The following is a 23,829-nucleotide window of genomic DNA, read 5'->3' as shown; positions in this document are numbered from 1 at the left end:
TCAGGAATCTGTCTCATCCTCTCCATCCTCCATGACTGCCACAGAATCTGCACAGGATACAGCCTGGTCCAGGATTATGAATACCTCTAGAAGTCCGCTATTGTTGGCATCATCTCTTCGTATGTGTTGTTCTTAGGTCCTCGATGGTTGTCATCATCTCTTCACAGGTCTTGGATCACATCAATCGCGATGCACAATCTCCAGAAGCCTCGGAATGAGTATCCCCTGGTGAAAATAGAGAACAAAGAAAACAATTAGTGTAGCTGTCTGCTCATAGTGTATTAGTGCCTGCCTGTTCATAGTGTAGAGATCTTACATGCAAAAATGAAGTGCCATAAATGAAAATAGCAGTTATATAACTAAACATAAAAACAAACATCCAAAGCATTTGAGTATTTCTAACAAAATGTCTGGTGCATTAAGACAGGAGGAGTGTGTCCTACAGGTGGTTGTCAAGCCTACTGACCTGGATGGAGCACACTCATGCATCATACCGTTATGTCATGCATTGTAAATATGCTTTACTAAAATTGTAATCTAGTTCTGAATTGAGAGAGTGTGTCTGAGCCTCAGACATTATCAGAAAGGCTATTTCAGAGTTTAGGAAACATACATGAAAAAGCCTGACCTCCTTTAGTGGACTTTGTTATTCTGCACTGTATAAAAAATCCAGGTTGTTTAAAATTTTAAAGCTGAATCAAATGAATCTTATGTGTCCATTAAACTTATAATATGATAAACTGTATTAAAACAGCTTGCATAACTTAGAAAATTAAGTTAAAACATGATTAATTTAGATTAATACGTTACAATGATTCAAAAACATATGCTGTCAGGAATGATTGATCATGTATTTTTTTACAGTATGGGTACTACAAGAAGCCCAAAGTTTTGAGATCAATATGGAAAACAGTTTAAATGTTAATAATAAATGATGCACTTTTTCTATTTCTTTTTCATCTTTATACCTAGGCTTGCCTAGAGCACAATGGATGATAGATAAAGAGAAATATGAAATAATGTGTAAAAGAAAATCCACAATCATATATGAACAAAATTGAATAAGTTAAACTAAAGTACTAGAAGCTTTCATGTGAACCTCTGCCATGACAGCATTATTGGACATCAGTTTCATATTAAATTTCACACACTTGTTTTAAAAACTATGAAAAAAATTGATTCTCACACACATTCTCTCCCTTCAAAGGGTTCTTTGAGAGGACTCTTTGAAGGGATGTTTTTTTATTGTCAGTGGGAAGCAAAATAAACCAGTTTGGCACTCCAACAGTGTACATGGCTATTTCCTTTGAGCATCAAAAATTGACTTGCAATGCAATCTTTTATCTTGTCACCCTTTCCTGTACATGACTGGCAAGAGTTTCACTAGATATAAATTGCATTCAGGGCTTAGACAACCCCCCACCCCACCCCCAGCCCTGGCCCTAGCAGCTTTTGTTATTTGTTATTTGGGTGTTGTCTTATTCTTGTTTCCCTTTTCATATACGCACATATTAAGAGTACCCATGGCACATAAGTATTTGCCTATATGAACAATTTGCCTACACTCGCCTATGCATGTGGACATATACATCTATACATAGTGCATTCACTCCTAAGTTCTGGCCACTTCAGGGGTGGTCCCAGAGCTTAAACCCCTATTTACTCTCTAGTAGGAGTCTTCACCGCCCACCACCCAATTTCCCCAGACTCCTGCTAGAAACAGCTCAACTTTCCCCAGCTGTGACTACGAGCATGGGTCACGTCAATGTCAATCGTTCCCTCATCATAAGATGTCGTGGCCACAAGAAATGCACTTCGTTCTCTCATCATAAGACACCGTGGCCACAAGAAATGCACACCGTTCTCTCCTCAACATAAAACGTTGTGGCCACAAGAAATGCACATCGTTCCCTCATCAAAAGACGTTGTGGCCACAAGAAATGCGCATCTTTCCCTCATCAAAAGACGCTGTGGCCACAAGAAATGCGCATCTTTCCCTCATCAAAAGACGTCGTGGCCACAAGAAATGCGCATCTTTCCCTCATCAAAAGACGTTGTGGCCACAAGAAATGAGCATCTTTCCCTCATCAAAAGACGCTGTGGCCACAAGAAATGCGCATCTTTCCCTCATTAAAAGATGTCGTGGCCACAAGAAATGCGCATCGTTCCCTCATCATAAGATGTTGTGGCCACAAGAAATGCACATCGTTCCCTCATCATAAGATGTTATTGCCACAAAAAATACACATCGTTCCCTCATCATCAGACATGGTGGCCACAAGAAATGCACATTGTTCCCTCATCGTAACTTGGCCACAAAAAATGCACATCGTTCCCTCATCATAAGACATCGTGGCCACAGAAATGCACATCGTTCCCTCATCATAAGACGCCGTGGCCCCTAGACAACGTGGCCACACAAAAAAATGCACATCGTTCCTTCATCATAAGACGCCGTGTCCACAAGAACTGCACATCGTTTTCTCATCATAAGATGTTGTGGCCACAAGAACTGCATATCATTCCCTCATCATAAGATGTCGTGGCCACAAGAAATGCACATTGTTCCCTCATCATAAGACGCCTTGGCCACAAGACAATGTGGACACAAAAAAATGCACATCGTTCCTTCATCATAAGACGCCGTGGCCACAAGCACTAGACATCGTTTTCTCATCATAAGATGTTGTGGCCACAAGAAATGCACATCGTTCTCTCATCATAAGACACCGTGGCCACAAGAAATGCACACCGTTCCCTCATCATAAGACACCGTGGCCATGAGAAATACACATCGTTCCCTCAACATAAGACGTTGTGGCCACAAGAAATGCGCATCGTTCCCTCATCATAAGATGTTGTGGCCACAAGAAATGCACATCGTTCCCTCATCATAAGATGTTGTGGCCACAAGAAATGCACATCGTTCCCTCATCATAAGATGTTGTGGCCACAAGAAATGCACATCGTTCCCTCATCATAGGACATGGTGGCCACAAGAAATGCACATTGTTCCCTCATCGTATCTTGGCCACAAAAAATGCACATCGTTCCCTCATCATAAGACGCTGTGGCCACAAGACATCTTGGCCACAAGAAATGCACATCGTTCCCTCATCATAAGACGCCGTGGCCACAAGACAACGTGGCCACACAAAAAAATGCACATCGTTCCTTCATCATAAGACGCCGTGGCCACAAGAACTGCACATCGTTTTCTCTTCATAAAATGTTGTGGCCACAAGAACTGCACATCATTCCCTCATCAAAAGACGTTGTGGCCACAAGAAATGCACATTGTTCCCTCATCATATGCATGCAGGTACAATTTCACATCATGTCATATGATCACACTTCCACGAGTTAATATGATGTTCCCAAAACCTATTATCATGTTCCCGCAAGGTGTTTTGTCATGGCCATGACAAAAAAAGTGAGCCGAACATGTCCCCATTCAGTCACTGTAGGTTTCACATTTAGGTCACTATTCATATTAGCTCTCATATTTTTTTTTATGTTATTGACATTTTATTTTAGTACTTTTCTTTTTGTCTATATAAAACTCTTCCATTCTTGAAAATTAGAGATTTATTCATATTAATGCTAAAGACTTCTCATTCCTATAACACTTATTGTTCATCTATAAAAAATTGTTTAGAATTAATAATTTTTTTATTGCTCTCCAGTTTAAACTCTGCCATTTTGCAAACACACATTTCCCACATTCTGCCTCACTTTGTGATGTTTCAAACATCCTGCTGTACAGGGAGAAGTGTGCATGAAAAAAGACAGTGTGTTATTTTTCGGTTACTCTTTTGCAGGCTGTGATTTAAATGAAAGTTCCAAAAACATTTCCCTTTCACAAACTTCACAAAAAGGAACTAAAAGACATCATTGTTTACACCTAACTCCTGTGAAGAGGCATATTGCTGTACCCCAACTACTTTTCTTAGAGCAAATCCATATTTTTATTTTACTGTATACTTATCAACTGCAAGAAGACCAGAAGCTCCAGAAGAGTATGTCATATCCATGAACAAATACTCTATACAACTTTTGTGTGAGGATCCTTGGAGCATTCCTTTAATTCTTTAAAGGAAAACTGAATACTTTCATGGGTTCTTAGCTTTGAAAAATTCCCTTGAATTATACGCTCTAAAGAACATCTTTTCATTTGTTTGAGTAGTAAAAGAAAACTGAATATCAGACCTATTCCATAGATTTTTTTATTATTCTAAGGCATGCTTGTGTTCACCTTAAGGCAAGTTGAACTGATATAAACTTTATGGAATATATATTTTTCTCTTTCTAAAACCTGACAAAGACCTGCTGGCTGATATTTGTAAGCCTGATTTATGCACAAATAAATGCACAATAAAATAAACTTTAGCTATAAGAGATACATGTACTTAGATTTTCTGTACATGCAGAAGAATAGGATATAACTTGTCTTTCACAGCTAAGATTTAACTGTTAAACAACAAGCAAATTTTTTTTATAGATACAGTAATTATATCTAAAGATGCCTTTTTCTTTTAGACAAAAATCACTTAAATCAGTTAAAGATAAAGTATGTATTCAACGAAAAACTGAAAATTTCTTGCAATTATTGCTTTAATTAATGTTTAGCCCTTTAACATTTTAGCGATGCTGTTCATCGTCTAATTATTATTATTATTATTATTATTATTATTATTATTATTATTATTATTATTATCAGTATTATTATTATTATTATTATTATTATTATTATTATTATTGGAGGATTTTGGTATTGTATATTTAGAATACATTTAGTGTGTTTGTTGTGTTCCTTGTTGCTTTGTGAAATGCAGACTGGTCTGTTTGTAATACTCGACTCTGATTGGCTAATCCGCCGCTGCCCTGAAAGTAGGCTCTCCAGTCACAACTCACTACAAAATTAATCTCCTCTCTCTCTCTCTCTCTCTCTCTCTCGTTTGCTTTCGCTAATTTGATAAAGGTTGAAATACGTGTTATTTTAATTCATTCAAACAAGTTTAATATATGTTAAAAGTTCACACACAGTTGTAAAGCTCCCTTCAAAGCTGCCAACTCCCAAACACATGCACGAGCAAAATCTGCTAAATAAATACCAAATCGCGATGATGACGTTAGAAAGGATTCGAAGGCAACACTTCAGGTGATACTTCAACATTCACAGGTGAGAACACAAAACATATTGAATAATAATGAAGTGTGGGCTTGTTTATTACTTGATAGTTGTTTTTAGAGGCTAGCTGTTGTTAGCATTTAGCTAGCCCTTTTTTAATCCATCGCATAAAATTAATCTAAACAAATTTTCGAGTGTTATGTTAATGTTAGCTGTCAAAATAAAAGTAAAAAAATCGTTTCTTTTTCAGTAGAGGAATAAATGACATGTGTAATAAATTGTAATTTCCCCTTTTTATTTGTCCAATATTGGTAATTTTATCAACCAGACCGTTTTATTTACAAATAGAAGAGTAATTCACTTGAGATGAATTTTTTACAATGAGGTTTTAATTTAATTTGTAAAATAACGTCTGTGGTTAACATACTGCAGCAGGTATAGTTTGTTTTTAGCATAAACTGCACCCCAAATGTTTTTAAAAACATTGCACCCCAACTGTTTTATACAATACAAACAATAGTCTAATAATATGCAGCCACAATAGTCATGTTTTTTTTTTATTATGAATGTTTCTAATTTAACACATACAGTATTTTTTTTTTATCATAACTTGAAAAAAAGCCCACTGTAAAACTCCACAGAAAAGTCTTAAAGGGAACTTACAGAGAATAATTCCTTTGGGTTCTGATGCCATGGCTGCATCAATTATACATTCATTCATTTTCCTTCAACTCTGTCCCTTCATTCATCAGGGGTCGCCACATGGGAATGAACCACCAACTTATCCAGCATGTTTTACACAGCGGATGCCCTTTCAGCTGCAACCCAGTACTAGGAAACATCCATACACACTTATTCACACACATACACTACGACCAATTTAGTTTATTCAATTAACCTATACTGCATGTATTTGGACTCTGGGGGAAACAAATGCCCGACAGTATAGCACAAATGCCAACTGATCCGGCCGGGACTCCAACCAGCAACCTTCTTGCTGTGAGGCAAAAGTGCTAACCACTGAGCCACCTTGTCGCCCCTGCGACAATTAATTATATTAATTAATTCAGACCAATGTATGGATGCAGAACATGCACAAAAATTAGAGGCAGACTTCCTAATGGGAAGAGTGTATATTAGGCCAAAAATGCTAAGTTGTTTTAACTCGTGTCAAATATAGAGGGAATATGGAAATATAGACCACTGGGTTAAATTTTTTTATTTAAAGAGCCCATATTATGGGTTTTTGAAAATCCCCTTCCATGTTGTGTGTAACACAGCTCTAAGAGAAGTGAAGTCTCCAGCTAAGGCTTAAAACTGTTAGTGTAAAGTGTTTAAAACTGTTAATTCATCTATAAAAGAGTCGACTCATAGTGCTTCAAACGAGTCACCTTGATAACGAGTCATTAGGTGTTTCGCCATGACGTACTAACCAAACCAAGTTATTCACGTGCACGCGCAAACCCGGGAGATTTGAAACCTGTGGCCCCGCCCTCTGACACAGAAATACAGACACACCCACAAACACACACACACACACAAACATGCTGGTCGATTGAAGTCACACTGCTGATGGATATTATTGAGTCTCTACCCAAAGATGAAACCTCAGCATTATAACCAAGCAGTTGGAAACTACTGGAAACTTCTGCAAACTACATGCTACAAAGAATACTTCATCAGCGTTTGTTAAAGGAAGGATCAGTAAAGAGTAACTTACTGCTGGACATGTCAGGATGGGTTTCTTCCTCCATTTCTCAAGTGTAAGTACGTGTGATTAAAGTTGTTGCCTCGTTGACTCTAGCTTGCAAATGTATTTAGTTGTGATTTGTTACTTGTAACCGTGTGTACTGTATGAGGTTAACTCGCTTTATTCTCTTATCGCGTGCAAAGCCACGTTAAAAACGCGACGCATGCTGCTTTGTTTACGGAGCTCCATGGAGGAGAAGTAGTGTGTGTGTGTGCGCGCACTGTCATCTGGAGATATGTGTGTGTGTTTGTGTGTGTGTGCACGCGCGTTGTCGTCCGGAGGTGTGTGTGTGTTTTTGTGCGTGTGTGCGCGCGCAAGCAAGGACGAGGGCAATATATATGTGTGTGTGTGTGTGTATCTGTGAAAAGAGCAGATTGAGACAAGCTAGAAAATCTCAACAGTTTTTGGAGTTTTTGCTCAATAAAATAGTTAGTCGTTTGTATTTTCAAGTCCATCGTCTGTATTTACATTGACCCACTGGCAGCTAAAATTCACGCCTACATCGATCGTGTATGAATTGTGACTACTTTTATATTGCTGATTAGCTGTTGGGCATTTCACTTTCTCACTGAAGGCAGTCGACCAATCGCAATAGCTTCGCGCTAAGGAGGGGTTTGGGAACAAATGAATAACTGGACGATTCATACGGGAGTCGCTGGGATAATTAGGTAAAAATAAATGCAGATTATAAGACCATGAAAGTGTTTTTTGACCTTGCATGCATATTAGACTGTTGTTGGAGACCCTTACAACCAAGATATGACCCTATTTCATGTATAATATGGGCTCTTTAAAATTATGCAAAAATAATAATAATCCAGTGGTTGGGTTTGACTATATTTGAACAACTGAGCATTTAAGTGCTGCATGATGGAGGCTTGCCTTATTTTAATTATCTTTCACCAAACTCTGTTGTTTTTTTAAATGTATTAGAAAGATCTATAAAACATCTATACAATAATATATGTACAGTAACTGTATAGTATCTTGGTTACTCTTTAGGCAAATGAAAAGCACTAAAATGTGAGTCTTTTACTTACAGGGCATCAGCATCTGCAGGAGGACCCGAGAAAAGGTCAGCGTCTCACAGGTAATGCTGTTAAAGTAATCAAACCAACCCCATGGTGTGGATGTTAGTTGCTTGCCATTTAAAAGATACCTTTGATTCAAAGTGACTCGCAGTTCACTAATTTAACATCAGTTCCCCTGGAGCACATCGGTGAAGCAGGTTCTGAGTCACTCACACAGTACCTTAAGCTGAACCCAACCTTAAATCATTGTGAGATTATATAAGGTTTTGAAAGTTTGATCTCCAAACTGTATTTTGCATGTTTTGTCAGGTAAAACATGACAGAGGTGTCAGTGAATGCATTTAAATATTTATATATACATTATGCATACATTATTATACTTTACAAATTACAGTATATATATATATATATATATATATATATATATATATATATATATATATATATATATATATATATATATATATATGTGTGTGTGTGTGTGTGTGTGTGTGTATATACATACACTCAGACAACAGTTCGGTCTGGTTCTTGAATCTGATTGGCTGATAACTGTGCGATATTCAGCCTTTTCACCCTTGGGTATTACTCCCCCCACATACAGTAACAAACAAATGAAAACTCTACACTTTGACAAATATTGCTGCTGTTGAACAACATAATGTACTTTTGAGGCTTTTTAGTCAAGAATGTATTTGTTTAGATTGCATCTATATGTAGTTTATTTATAAGCGTTAAAGGCCATTAGCCTGAGCAGAGCAAGGACAGTTAACGTTATCCATCCACAAGATGGCGACAGAGGCTGCATAATAAGCCCTTGGAAAAGAAAGCTGATCAACTCATCATCTGCGTCTCAAATGGCACACTATACACTATGCACTCATGCACTATGTACTTATGCGCTTACACACTCAACAGCATAGTAGTGTCGCCCCAAATGGAAAACTAATCTTTTTTACTAAGTGGAAATTCAAACAGTTTCCCTGATGATTTTTGATGGCTGCCAAATCAGTGAAATAAATGACCAAACTATCAAATAATACCTGCCATGAATATAACCACATTCACCATCGGGAGTCGCTATAATCACTCTCGTTGGAGAATTTTGCTTTCACCATTCAAAATAAATAAAGTTATCCAACATGTGCACCTGATAGCTCCACACCTTCCGCTACGTGAGCAAACCTGCGGTCGTTGAGTGCATGCGGTGTCCTTCATTCCACACTTCATTTTACCTGCTGAATGAGTGCATCATCCGGGTAATTAAAGTGCACTTAATATTTTTAGAGTTTTCAGTGTGAACGCACTACTTACACTATTTATACTACACAATGATGTAGAATAGTGCATAAGTATGCGATTTGGGATGCAGCTATTATTAAAATGGTAATTGACTTTCTAAGTCGATCTCTCTGTAGCTGATTTATTTTGTGTTGGCCACTCTTTATATAACCCTGAGTTACTTTTTGGTTTCATCTGTTTGTTTCTAATGAGTCTCCTGTTTTTGTTACTGCAGACTAGTTCAGTAAAAAGTAAGAAGAAATGCCCGCATGTGTTTAGCATTTTTTTCTTATCGCTTACACAACAGCAATCTGATAGTGTTTGCTTTGCTTTGGCTAATTCAAGGATAATTATTGTGTTCTTCTCATTGCAACAGAGAAATACTTGAAAATCTCTGTAGACTGATGGCATTTCTACCGTTTAGTCTAATAATCTTAAAATGTGAGCAAAATCACCTGTTTTGTCATCACTTTAGACATTATGCTAGAGAATCATTCAAATACTAGCTCTGAAGCGACATTGGTGAAGTAGCAATGATTTCTGATGTTCTGACATCAGCTGCTGATGTAAAGAAATGGCGGAAACAAGTAGTTCCTCATACAAAAGAGTTTTAAGACTCTCTGTGTTTGAATTTATTTATTTATTTTTTTGCAAATGATTATGCCGTCAATCTGTTTAAGACTCTCTGTGTTTGATTTGTTTATTTTTTTGATGCATATGATTATGCCGTCAAGCTGTTGTATGAACCCAATATCACACTCGTAGCAGTGCCGATATGGCTGTATATTGTCACTTGTGGGTCACTAAGGCATGCCTCCCACTAGTGCCAATATACAGCCATATAAATTAAGTAATTTTAAGCAGGAAAGGCTGTTAGATGCAAAACATTTAAATGCATTATCATGGCAATTCAAAACTTTTAGGTTTAGCTAATTTGTATTAATCTTCCTATGGAGATCAGACTGTGCATTTGGTTGGTTTGAAAGTGGTTTTAGGAAAGTGGTACTTAGTATGTCTTTTCAGCGTAAGTATATCTGGCACAAATGCTGTTCTGTGCATGCAAAAGGCCACTGGGGACTGCTGTAAGACTAATTTAATAAAAATATATAATAATACATCATTAATCTCTATGTTTAGCGTAATTAATAGAAGACACTCCATAAAATATTGTTCAGTGTAACAATATATCTAAAAATTTTTGTTAGGCATATTGAAAACAAGAATCATTGATGGCACAATAAAACAGAAATACTAGTCTATTGTTACTTTAAATCAGTGGTCACCAAACTTGTTCCTGGAGGGCCGGTGTCCTGCAGATTTTAGCTCCAACCCTAATCAAACACACCTGAACAAGCTAATTAAGGTCTTACTTGGAATACTTGAAACATCCAGACAGGTGTGTTGAGGCAAGTTGGAGCTAAATCCTGCAGGGACACCGGCCGTCCAGGACCAGGATTGGTGACCCCTGCTTTAAATCTTCGTACTGTGCTACTATTCCTTATATAGTATTATGTTTTTACTTAAAGGGCATCTAGGTTACCCTTCTTTCAGATTTAATCTGAGTCTTTTGTGTCTCCAGAATGTGTCTGTAAAGTTTCAGCTCAAAACACCCATCAGATTTTTTATTATACCTTTTATAAGTTTCTATTCTATACTTTTTAGCATGGGATAGCGGTTTTGTTGTATTGCACCTTTAAGGCTAGTCCTCCCCACCCACCGTTTCCACGTGCCTTTCTGCGTGCCTTAATGTCCTCCCTCTGCTGCGTCAGACAACAGACAGACATAAAGGAAGCAGATCTCACATAGTGTTTGTGAGAAATACTACAGTAATAATTTTACCAATGAGTATTTAATGCATTTGTTGTGTTAAGTTGCAACGAGTCACACACAATGTCATTACAAAGTTTAGGCGCGCACACAGATACACTTATTCACAGCACAGACACACACATTCACACAGACAGCGCTCGTTAATAGCTTTGCACTCTTTTTGCACGCATATGTGACAGGATACAGGTAAATCTCCACTGCTGTATGGATATCTGTTATGTTAATGTACAAAATAAACCTGATGGAAGCGGGATTGAAGCGTCTTCTTGTATAATTGTAAAAGCTGAGTAAAAGTAAAGCTGAAGAAAATTGCTGTAATTTATTACATGGACTGTTATAAAACATTTTAATCTTGTAAAACGCACTCTTCTTGATCACATTTGATGATGATTGACGATCCTAGCAAGCTGAACAGACCTTTTATTCCTGGTTACTTTGCGCTCGTTCTCTCTTGTTGATATGATTATACACGTGACTACCGGAACATGTTAATATGAAGCTGTCAATCAATTCCATGAATGGGGGGGACCACAATCCTACGTCAAGTTGCGGTTGGTCTGAAAACCGCTCCAATTGGTCCACTATTTTTATGTTATTAAATTGAAAAAAAAAATCACTGGGTGTGTTATTATCACCCAAATATGACAGCCTATACACTACACCTACAAATATGTCTGTCCAAACAGCTGGGAAAAGTAGATTTTTCACCATAAGTGCCCTTTAATGGCAGGAAGAAGGTTTTGACGATTTAAAATATGAGCAGATTTAGATGAATTATTATTTCATATATTTCCATAAGTCATAAAAGATAAGTTTATATCCACATGTTATACTAAGTGACAATGGTCTGACTTCACGATAACTTGTTTATAATTAATTGTAAAGCATTTATTAATGATAGTAATTAATTATATTCTTAAAATCCATTCAAGCTTGTTCACATTAGTAATGCATTTAATAGTTAGTTAATATTGACTAACAATGAACAACTTTATTTTCATTAAACAACAAAGATGAAAAAAATGTGATAAATATATTGCTCATTTCCATTGTTCATGTTAGTAAATACATTATGTAACATTAACTTATACAGCACGTCATTATTGTGGCAATGAAACATTATTTCAATTATATTTATATATTTTGAAACATTAAAGTAGATTTTTTATTGCTTATTCTTTGAAAAGCAAAAGCACATTAACAAAAGCAATTTAAATACATCATGTTGCCATGACTGTGAGGCTTCCAGTGTTATTCTTATCCAGTGGCTTGAATTCAGTTGTGTGTAATCTGTCTTTTAGAGTTTTTTTGTTTTTTTTTCCCAGTCTTTGATGGTGTGTTATCGCTTCCAACCACTTCAACAGGCGTGACAAGGGCAGCACAAGATTAACCTTTAAAAAGACTAGATTTGACAGACGTGCAGGAAATAAAAGTACCTTTATTCTCTTGCACAACCTTATCATTCTGTTTATCAGTTTGAGTATACGTTTTTATATTCATCCAATAGATTATCGGACAGCATGAAGGACAAGCTATACAGGACAATTTCTATCCATTTTTCCTTCATGAAGCGAGGACTATAGGATTTGGATAAACAATGTTTCTTTGTGCTTTTTCAATATGTTTTTGAATTGTAAGGTCTCACATTGCTGCTTCTTATACATCACCCAAAATATGAAGATGAAATGACATCAGCCCTGTTGCCAAGAGTTCATCTTAAAGGCTTTTTATACTTGAGTCTTCCGCAAAAGAACAAATCTCAGCCTTTAAATAATTTGCATATTGAAAACTAGTTTGAGAAAATGCTAAAAGGGACTACATCACAAGACTTGTGCTATTAGTATGTTTAACAGATTACAATGCAAGCCTTTGCCTCTGCACTTTGAAACAGCACATGTAGAGCACTTTTTAATTGAGTCATGTTTTAGCCTTCTAATAATTGATGCTAATTTATCTCATTAAGCTTCCTTAAAGGAGTGGTTTTAAGTAATTTTAAGGCTTGGTTGTGTTTATAAGATGCAAACCAATGTGTGCTCATGTTGCACATAAAGAAAATCATGTTATTTTTTTCATATATCTTACTTTTATTATATAGAGCTACTCTGCTAACATGAAAATGACTCATATTTCCTAGTTCCTCCGAAAGGCACGCCGTCTAATGACTCTGATTGGTCATCTAACATAATGTGCTGTGATTTGCGAATCGGCTCCACGTCACGCACCTACAAGCACCGCTTTTTGTGCTGTGTAAACAGTCCATCAACCTCATGCCCGCTCTCTACAATAAAATCTAACTAGTGTCTGTAAAGAGTGAAAACGAGCTCCTTTAAAGGGTCACGAAACACCAAAACACATTTTTTGGGCTGTTGACAGTCGTATATGTGTCCCACACTGCTAAAAACACTATTAGGACTCCTATATTTCACTAAAAAGTGTAAATTGGTTGTTTTTGCGTTATTTCAAGCAAATTCGTACTTCCGGTTTGAAACGAATTTTTGAAGCTGCGTCACGGCTATGAGATAATAGCGTGTATTCCAGCGTGCAGACTGGACGCCTGTGCCAGAGTGTGTCTTATTACGTCTTACAGTGTGATGCATTAATGCATGAGTAAGGCTTGGTTCAAACCAATCAGCACGCTCTATTGTGCAACTTCATTAATATTCATTACTATCACCGTGTTTACAGGACAGAGACGCCACGTTGTGTTGGCAAAACAAGCGTGAAGTGTTGCTTTTATAGTTTGCTGCAGTTAAGTTTTGTTTTCATTTTCTCTCTGTGAGAGCTCATCTGGATCATGTGTGGATTAACAGTGTACGCGACGCTCGACAACAATAACTTACGTGTCTAAGGAGGATTATTGTTTACCTGAGAGCTGTTCTCATCTGCAAACGCTGAGATCCGGATTCGCTTGTAGACTCCTCTTAATAAAGACGCGGCTCTAGTTGCTGGTGATTGTCCTGTCTCTACTGATTTGGTAAGTGAGCGACCAGCGCTCTTTGTTTATTCAGTTTGTTCGTATCGAACTAAGTTAACTATTGCACCGAGTGTAAACATGTTAGCACTACAACCAAACTTTAACCTCGTGTAGGGTTTTTACCACATTTTGTGAACGGAATAACACGCGGCATTCTGACGCTACCCGTGTGCATCTAAGTTTCCGGAAAATGCTGAGTTTTTTTTCTCTCATTCGCTGTGCGGTATCAAACATTGCATGAAAAATACACGCTTAGCAGATCCTCGAATCAAATATCTCATTTGTTGTGAGGGGCATGAATGAATTCCCTAATTGAAAGAGCCAAACTGCAGTTAAAGTCCACCATTTAATAATTTGGCAAATAATTCGACTACAGAGGTCCATGTAGGTTAAACACCATCACTTTCTCCTGTGTGTGAGTATTTTGACTGAAACTCGCACGTGCCCAAATAGACACTCCCACACCCTCCCACTTTAGTTCCTCCGACACTCCCCCCTAAACAGAGCACTTTTCTGACTTTTTCCAAAGTAGAGGTGTGAAAACACCCTGCTGAAACGAGGGGGTTTCATGGCCCTTTAAGAGAGATTGCCAACATGTGTGTCTGAACTGTCTGTAGACGCGTGTAAAATTGGTCCCGCTCACATGCGCTTTTCGTGTTTTTTGCAACAAAAAAAAAATCATATATGTTAGAAATTAGGTAGATTTAGTGATTTTGTACCGTTTGAATAAGCTCATGGCATGTTTGAGTCTTTTAACACTAGAACTACAGAGGCAGTCATTTTGACCATTTTTTAATTTTGCAATTAAATAGCTTTGTTGAAATAAAACACACATAACGTCTTGGTTACATACATAAGCCTCAGAGATATTTATGTCGTGTTGATCAATTATGTAATTCACTTAGAAGGACCAATCACTCTGATTTGTATAATAGGTCAATGGAATGCATATGAAATCGGTGAGCCCAGCTTTCACAGGTTTAGCCAATCCACAATTAGGAGTAAATAAGGCTGCCTTTAGCCACGATCACACTAGAGTTTCTGCTTGCGAAAAATCGGTCATAGAATGCTGTGAAACAGGAACACAAAAATTCATGTTTACATCTTACGCTAGACCTATCTTTTACCAACACATAGTTTATGGATATTTGGCATACTTTTAAATTATTCTTATTGTTTCTATGCTAGAGATATGTTGTTGTTGTTTTGTGTGTGTGCTAAGTGGTAACTTTTAAGCTACCTTATGAGAGAAAATGGAACTATCAAAGAGTTTAAAGAGGAAAGTTGACAGCCAAAATAGGACATATAAAGAAGAATCAAGAGACAACTATGCATTCATCCTACCTAGCAATCCATACACTCTTTTGAATGTCTTTTACAACTTTTCACATGAAAGATTTTCACTTAATTTAAAAATGAAGCATTGTTAAAAACAATCTCATACTTTTATTTTGAAGGCAAAATCATTAAGATAAAGTGATTGTGAGAAACTGTTGCTGTCATGACAGATCTATTTGAGAACCAGCCACTGTCAAAATAATCTGCTGCGGATGCACGAGCTGCCTGTTCTCACCACTGATCCACAGTACAGTTAAATCACTGTATTACTATGTATTTTAGGCTAATATATATATTTGTGTGTGTGTGTGTGTGTGTGTGTGTGTGTGTGTGTGTGTGTGTGTGTGTGTGTGTGTGTGTGTGTGTGTGTGTGTGTGTGTGTGTGTCATTTCTCTCTTTGGCACAGTGTTGCTTGTGTACTGTGCTCTGTGTATTGCCAGTTTCCCATGCCTACATTCAGTAACAGTTTTGTTTTATTTTAAAGGGAGCCAAAATGCTTTAACACATGCCAAGATACCCTGTTCATGTGAACATGGGACTGCTTTTTGTACGAGATATATCCAGCTGCAGAACCACACACGTTTCAGGCACACACAATCTAGCACACACGATTTAGACAAACCATATATGGTAATTAACTAACTCCTTAGCATTATCGCCACCTATTGAAGTTCACAAATATGGTTTCCCATTTCAGTCATTATTATTATATTGTAGCGATCATTTTAACATCTCTGCAGTTTCTAAACTCAAATTATGTAAATACAATTAACTGTTTAAAAACACGTATGACTTTATTCACGTGTCCACATGCACAAAGAAAACATTATAGACCGTCCAATTGTAGGATTAAGTGTAATAAACATATTCAGGATCTTAATATTATCATACTTGGTTAAAATCCTTTTGTTGTAAAATATAAAAGCAAACAATAATGTGTCACATTACAATGAATTACTATAATTTAAACAATATATAATATAGTTATAAACTGTTTATCTTAACTAATTATCTGATTATAAACTATCTTTTACTAAACTGTCACAGCAGTTAGTTATATATTTATTTATATATAACTTTTATAGTTATATACATATTTACTTATTATTATTATTTTTAATTAATTATTAATAGTTAATTTGTTTCTATTGCTAAATTTTGGTTTAAAAACAAAATATTGCTTACTATAAAGTACTACAGTATTTAATGTGGGAAATCATTAATTAAAAAGTTTTTAGAAAATTAAGCAAATACTCACTATTAAATCGCTTGAGTAAAATATTAATATAGTGTGATACATTTATTACATGTAAAAAGATTTTTATTACATATAAAATGTATCATTGTCTTTATTACTTTGCTATTATTTCCTTCATTATGAATGAATCCATTATATAAATTAAACTTGTCTAATTTAGGCTAGAGCTTTCAGCAAGGCCAGCAAACGAGTATCTGCTACAGTATATTGACTCTGTCAGATAAATAAAGACTGATCATGATTAATGAAAACCGTTCAGTCTATTATATTGAATGGCGATCAGAAATACTGCTCCCCGTTCGCCCGTCTCGATCGCAAAATTTGTAAAATAAAGTAAATACTATTAATTACTGTTTACAATATTTATTAACCATATATATCAAACTATATCGATGACGATGTCCAAGAAGACATTAATAACATTAACATCCGTCGTGGATTGTGTGTGCCAGATTGTGTGGGCCTGCAGTTGGATATTATTATTTTGCACAAATATTGCTAATTGTTAAGAAATTATTTGCCTATAAAATGAATATTTAAAACCAAAAGAACCGAGATGCCACTGCTTGTTTACTCAGCTGCTTGGCTTTTATAAAAAAGAGACAGTATTACTCCTGTATCGATTTCCGATTGATTACAGAATGAAATATAAAGTGTTTTATCAAGTATGTTTCTGATTTAATCTGATTTAGTACATCAATCAAAGATCACTTTGCTTTAAGGATTCCAGATTCAAAGATTTAAAGTGTAGGTATGCACAGCAAGGAACGAGTTTCCTCTACAATTAAAATTCTTACTTTGCTGTACACACTGAATGCCAAGGAAGGTTTAAGATATATAAAAGTTTAAATAATTTACCAAAATAGGCAATTGGAAGAGTGTGCAAAACAGTGAATATACATTTAAATGTACATAAATGTGTAAATGTTTAAGGTGCCATATACTGCATTGGTTTAAAAAGCTTTAGTAGAATAGTAGTAACATAGTAAAAAAAAAAATGGTTTTACATGGTCATTTATTACTCAATTAAATACCCCTAGAATGAGAAGGTATATAATTTACCATATATGGATTGTGTCATGAATATTAATGAGCTCAGCAATCTCTCTCTCTCTCTGTCACACACACACACACACACACACACTGCATGATGTACGCTGAACATGGACAAATATAAACCCAATCAGAGTAACGTTCACCTATTTTGCACACAACAGAAACGCCAACTGATCCAGCCGAGACTCGAACTAGCAACCTTCTTGCTCTGAGGCGACAGCACTACCTACTGCGCCACTGAGTTGCTGGTGAAGCATTCATTAAATCCTTATTTTACTCAAAGTAAAACAAATCATCCACCAGTATAGTTGAGTAGTGGAGGGGCACAAACAAAAATATAATTAGTAATAAAATATATTTTATAACATTTTAAAATATACGTTTGAAACAAATTTTGTTTGCTTTAATTTTTGACTTAATTTTAATGTATCTTTTATTGGTCAGATATCTATAAACAAGATTAGCAAATAACATTTGAGGTTATGCACTTCAAAACAAGTCCGCTATATGCATCAAAACACTAATTGCTGTGAGATTGTGTTGGTTGGTAAACAATAATAATCTAGCCTAAATGAAATTAAAGTGAAAGTTTCAGAGAAGCCTATATTAAACTTTTTTTTTTTTTTTTTTTTGAATAAGCAGGAAATGCTTTTGCATTGTATTTGCAGCACTGAACATGTTCTCATGTTACCTTAAAAGAACAAACTCGGTCAGAAGACTGAGAGAACTCAGAAACTCTTTGTGAGAATGAAGATGTCTGCATATTTGTGCCACTCTGTCAGATAAAATTACTTAAAACACCTTAATATTTTTAAAGTTTATATTGATCTTATCCACCCCTGACCCACCCATAAGTTAATATGCAGCTTTTTTTATTACGTGACTGGCGCAATAACAGCAGCACCCACTAATTTAACCGAGAAATCATGTGCTCCTTATTGCACAGTGACGGAACTCATCATGAAAAACGAGAAAAAAATTAAACACGCTAGACTTTCTGTGACTGTGTCGTGAAGTGTCGCAGGCATGATATCAGTTGTCGTAAACTATGCCACATTACATAAGTAGAAATAATTTAATATTGTGGCACCATGCCCATTTGTCGCTTACGAATCCCCACAACACCCTACCTCAGTAAAATCATGCCCAAATTGTGACAATTTCGTGTGATCTGACTGGGGCTTAAATCTTGCATGTTGCATTCTGACCCTAGTTTGAACATGTTGTATGAAGTCGTTGCCTTGTAACTTAATAAACAAGCTATGATTTACGTTTTCAAAATAAAAGTCCCACATACTTAGTAAGTTAAATATAAGCTTTAAAATAACTAATGGAGGGAAACAATCATTTTTTTCTCACTAGAAAACATTATTGCTTATCAAACGCAGCCTGAGGCATGCATATGAATGTTCTCAGTCTGTGTTCTTTTGATGACGTCAGCTACTTGTCAGATCTCATCACAATTTGTTTTCTTCTCTGATTGGCCTGTTTGGTTTTACACTCGTGAACTTTACATGATAACAAGTAAACAATGATGTCTAAGGCTCACGGTATGTCTATTTCAGTAAACTGATTTCTTGTTATTCTGCTATGCCTTGGTATACCCATATTTTTTATTATAGGTCACCTTTACACACTGTTGTGCTATCTAAGTTTGTAATTTGTTTATTATAATTTATGCAGTATGGAAGTTGGAAAGAAGCTTCGGATTAAGTCTGGACAGTCTGGACAGTGTCTTCTTGATGTGCGATAACCATAGGTGAAATAATTGATGGTCTGTTAAATTATTTAAAAAACACACAGCCAATGTGTAACAAATCTCTATTCCTTATGCATCCAGTATTCCCAGTTTTAGAGGTTTTTATGTGAAGGTATCTTAACTCTCTTTATTGACAGACAATAGCTTCAGGACCAGTCGAACACCTGTCCATTCTTGAGCTCTTGAAAAATGTCTCCTTGACATGACTACAGGAAGCCAGGCTGCTAAACCAGCCCTTGTCAGCACACATTATCTGAATGCACCTCCTCTACATAGTCGAGAAGCAGAAAAAATAATGGTGAAACCTCAAAGGTCATAATCACCCACGCTGCCAGACAAGATCAATAACTCATTAGCTCAGAAATAGCAGCAGTTAATTGTCCATCACTTTTTACCTGAGCTACATGGCACAAGCTCATCTGACTGTTTTGTCAATCACTCATTCTTCATAAGAAAGATATACAAGTAGATCAGTTCCTCGAAATTGTAACAAAAGTAGTGGAAGTAATGCACTTGCCTGATAGTGTAATTTACTTCGTGTTGTCACAATCACCATTAAAGATTGTTTGTATTTCCTGTAATGTTCCTTCAAGGTATAATAACTTTTATTGTGTGATCAAATGACTTCTCTTGTGGGGTGAACTGGATATAATGTTGATTGAAAAGGGTAATAAAGATCTATGATTAGGCCTGTGCTGTGATGCAGCCCTAGGTGTCATAATGGAGGTTTCAGTTTTTGCTGCTCTTTGAGGTTGTGGCGCAAACCTCATTATAACCTAATCAGTTGAGTAACCAAGCAAAGGGAAGGAAAACATCCTGTGTAAAGTCGTTGACATTCATTAATGTCCGTTCAGCACAACAAGTGAGTTTTAACGCAGGATTTAATTGGCCAGTAATGTAGTCTCAGCAGTGAGGCCGAGTGTGCACTGAAAATATAACATTTGTAATGTTTTGTTAAAATAATTATTCACTAAACTGTCCCCAGCGCAAATGAACAGATTCTTTATAACACATGCTTTTAAGCTTTCCCACTTCTGCAATTGCCAGTATTGGCAAGTCGATAAATTATTTTGTTACTGAGAATAAAAAACCTAGACAGTTCAAGCTAAAACCAAAGTTGTGTTGTTTATGAAATCAATCTTAAGTTTTTTTTTTTTTGAGAGATTCATGAGTTTCTCTTTTCAAAACTCCAGCCGTTTTAATAAGATGAAAGTAATAGGGTTGGGATGATCATGCAACAAAATAATGGAAAAAACACAAACCATAAGCCACAGCCATAAACATTTGGCAAGATGTTAGGCGCGTGTTGCATTTATCAATTGCATATTTTAACCAACTCAAACTGTTGGTGCCGATAACCCATTTCATTTAGCACATTTATACTACACATACCTACACTCACCGGCCACTTTGTTAGGTTCACCTGTCGAACCGCTTGTTAACGCAAATTTCTAATCAGCCAATTACATGGCAGCAACTCAGTGCATTTACTGTAGGCATGTAGATATGGTCAAGATGATCTGCCGCAGCTCAAACCATGAATCAAAATGGGGAAGATAGGTGATTTAAGTGATTTTGAACTTGGCATGGTTGTTGGTGCCAGATGGGCTTTTCTGAGCATTTCAGAAACTGCTGATCTACTGGGATTATCATGCACAACCATCTCTAGAGTATACAGAGAATGGTCCAAAAAAAGGAAATATCCAGTGAACGGCAGTTCTGTAGGTGCTAATGCCTTATTGATCCTAGAGGTCAGAATACATGGCCAGAATGGTTTAAGCTGATAGAAAGGCAACAGTAACTCCAATAACCACTAGTTACAATGAGCATCTCTGAATGCACAACATATCCAACCTTGAGGCAGATGGGCTTAAGCAGTAGAAGACCACATTGAGTGCCACTCCTGTCAGCTATGAAAAGGAAACTGAGGCTACAATTCGCACAGGCTCAACAAAATTGGACAATCAAAGATTGGAAAAACGTTGCCTGGTCTAAAAAGTCTCAATTTCTGCTGCGACATTCAGGTAGGGTCAGAATTTATTATCAACAATATGAAAGCATGGATCCATCTTGCCTTGTATCAATGGTTCAGGCCGGTGGTGGTGGTGTTATGGTGTGGAGGATATTTTTTGGCACATGTTGGCCTCATTAGTACCAACTGAGCATCTTGTCAACACCATAGAGTATTGTTGCTGTCCATGTCCATCCCTTTATGACCACATTGTACCCATTTTCTGATGGCTATGTCCAGCAGAATAAAGCACCATGTCATAAAGCTTGAATCATCTCAGACTGGTTTCTTGAACATGACATTGAGTTCACTGTACTCAAATAGCCTCCACAGTCACCAGATGGTAATCCAATAGAGCACCTTTGGGATGTGGTGGAGCAAGAGATTCGCATCATGGATGTGCAGCCAACAAATCATGTCAATAGGGACCAACATCTATGAGGAATAGTTCCAGTACCTTGTTGAATCTACTGTATGTCATTAAGGATTAAGGCTATAAAGGTAAAAGGAGGTTCAACCTGGTTCTAGTAAGGTGTACCTAATAATGTGGCCAGATTACACAATTATAATATGGTCTTTGCAAAATGAAAATCATGCCGAACCATGTCACATCTTCTGACAATGTTAGCATCAATTAAACGGACACTAGACAACTGGTAGTAATGCTATAAATAAAATGCACTTGATTGTTTACTTGCATTTGGCACTTGCAAATTGTACTTGCATTTGACATTTTCTTTTATGATTCTGTTTAAAAAATAAAAACATGGCAATTTTTTATTGTAATTTATCTTGCTATTTATTGAAAATCCAGCATTTTGCTGTGGATCATATTTGCATATTTGTGTCAGTTTTAAAGACTTTTGAACGTTTGAACTTTTGTGCTCCACAGAAAAAGAAAAACATCTGGGCTTGGAACAACATGAAGGTGAGTATATGATGATAGAATGTTTTGATGTAAAATATTCATATACAACACTAGTCAAATAAAATCATATACAACACCAAGTCAATGTGTTTCCAAATATAATTAAATATTAATATTGTAACATATAACTGAATTATTTGTTATCTTTTTTCTTTCAACACAAAATCTGTATGGTTAAGAAGTTCGCAATTAAAGTATTAGCTGCAAATGAAAAGAATCTGACAACATACTTGATGTTACATATTTTTATTCTCTATTTAATTTAAATCACACATCAAGTCACATTCATTTGAATAGTGTTTTATATGGTGGACATTTTTTAAAGCAGTGTTAAACAAAAATAATCTATGATGAAACTTAAAACATTTAGACAAGTCCAAATTGTGCCACAAAGCAGCTGTTTCAAGACAACAGGGCCATTATTTAGCTTACTTCAGCTCAATATGTTTAGTGTTATTTATTGAATATTGGCTGATTTTTATTTCCCCAACTAGCAAGCCAGAAGTGACAGCAAATAACGCAAACTCCAACAGAAAATGACAGGCTCAGTCAAGGTACCATTTCATCTCTGGCCTAAATTCACCATTATAGTCTTATTCTTGCCATTTTTGACAGAGTCTGACATCAGTGTGAGAGCCAAGCTTTAAAGGGATTGTTCACCCAAAAATAAAAACCTAAATTTATTGTGTGTATCATATAAAATGAGTCTGCACAGAGGTGTAAAAACCTCTTGAGTTTCATTAGGAGTGTTTTAGAAATATGTGTTGAATATATTTTAAACATATTTTCACACATCCTTCCTGTGAATTGAAGATTAATTAAAAATGATTACATTTAAAGTGCATTATTTCCTCTTTTTAAATTACACTTTGTTTTCATAGACATTTAATAAAGGCTCAGAAACCTCTTAGGTTTTATTACGAACTTCTTACTTTGTGAATTGAAGATTAAAATGCCTTATAATTTGGGGAATGACTTAAGAGTGTGTAAATTATTACATAATTTTCTGTCACCCATCACCTTTAGGTTCAAGTCCACAGGTAAAAGGATAATTTGTTCAAAATAAAAAATTCTGTCTGTGCCCACCCTTCATTTGCTACAAACCTGTTTGAGTTTTTTTTTTTTTTTTTTGGAAACACAAAATATGTTATTATGAGGAGGTTCATTCCACTGTGGCAACCCCTGATAAATAAGGGACTAAACCGAAGGAAATGGCAATGAATAAAGAGAAATGTTGAAACCTGTAACCACTGACTTTCATAATACTTGATTTTCTTTCTATGTGAGTCAATGGTTACAGGTTAACAGGTTAAAACATTTTTTTTTTTTCAAAAAAGCTCGTTTTGTATTCATCAGAAAAAAAGGAAACTCATAAAATAATGGAACCATTAGAGGGTAAGTACGTTTTTGGGGGGTGTAAACTTTACCTTTAAATACATTTCACTCAGAAACACTCCGATGTTGGATCTTTGCCCTGATGAA

The 23,829-nt window shown here is 36.1% G+C and overlaps 1 protein-coding gene across 14 annotated transcripts in view; it reads left to right on the top strand.

Moving 5' to 3' along the window:
• Positions 1 to 4,850: 4,850 nt before the first annotated feature.
• Positions 4,851 to 23,829, top strand: part of myt1b (myelin transcription factor 1b) — a 211,324-nt gene continuing 192,345 nt past the window's right edge. For 6 of the 14 annotated variants that reach the window (XM_087306575.1, XM_087306574.1, XM_087306566.1 and 3 more), the window contains exons 1-3: positions 4,855 to 5,182; positions 7,924 to 7,971; positions 22,312 to 22,347. The gene's annotated coding sequence lies outside the window, so the exon portion shown is untranslated. Of the gene's footprint in view, positions 5,183 to 7,923; positions 7,972 to 22,311; positions 22,348 to 22,841; positions 22,902 to 23,829 lie in introns of all 14 variants that reach the window. The other 8 variants (XM_087306562.1, XM_087306565.1, XM_087306563.1 and 5 more) reach the window with 4 other exon arrangements.

Source organism: Danio rerio, chromosome 23, assembly GCF_052040795.2.
Source record: "Danio rerio strain M-AB ecotype USA chromosome 23, GRCz13ab, whole genome shotgun sequence".
NCBI classification, from domain to species: Eukaryota; Metazoa; Chordata; class Actinopteri; order Cypriniformes; family Danionidae; genus Danio; species Danio rerio.
Note: the sequence above shows the minus strand (reverse complement) of the source record. Positions and strands in the feature narration are given on the sequence as shown.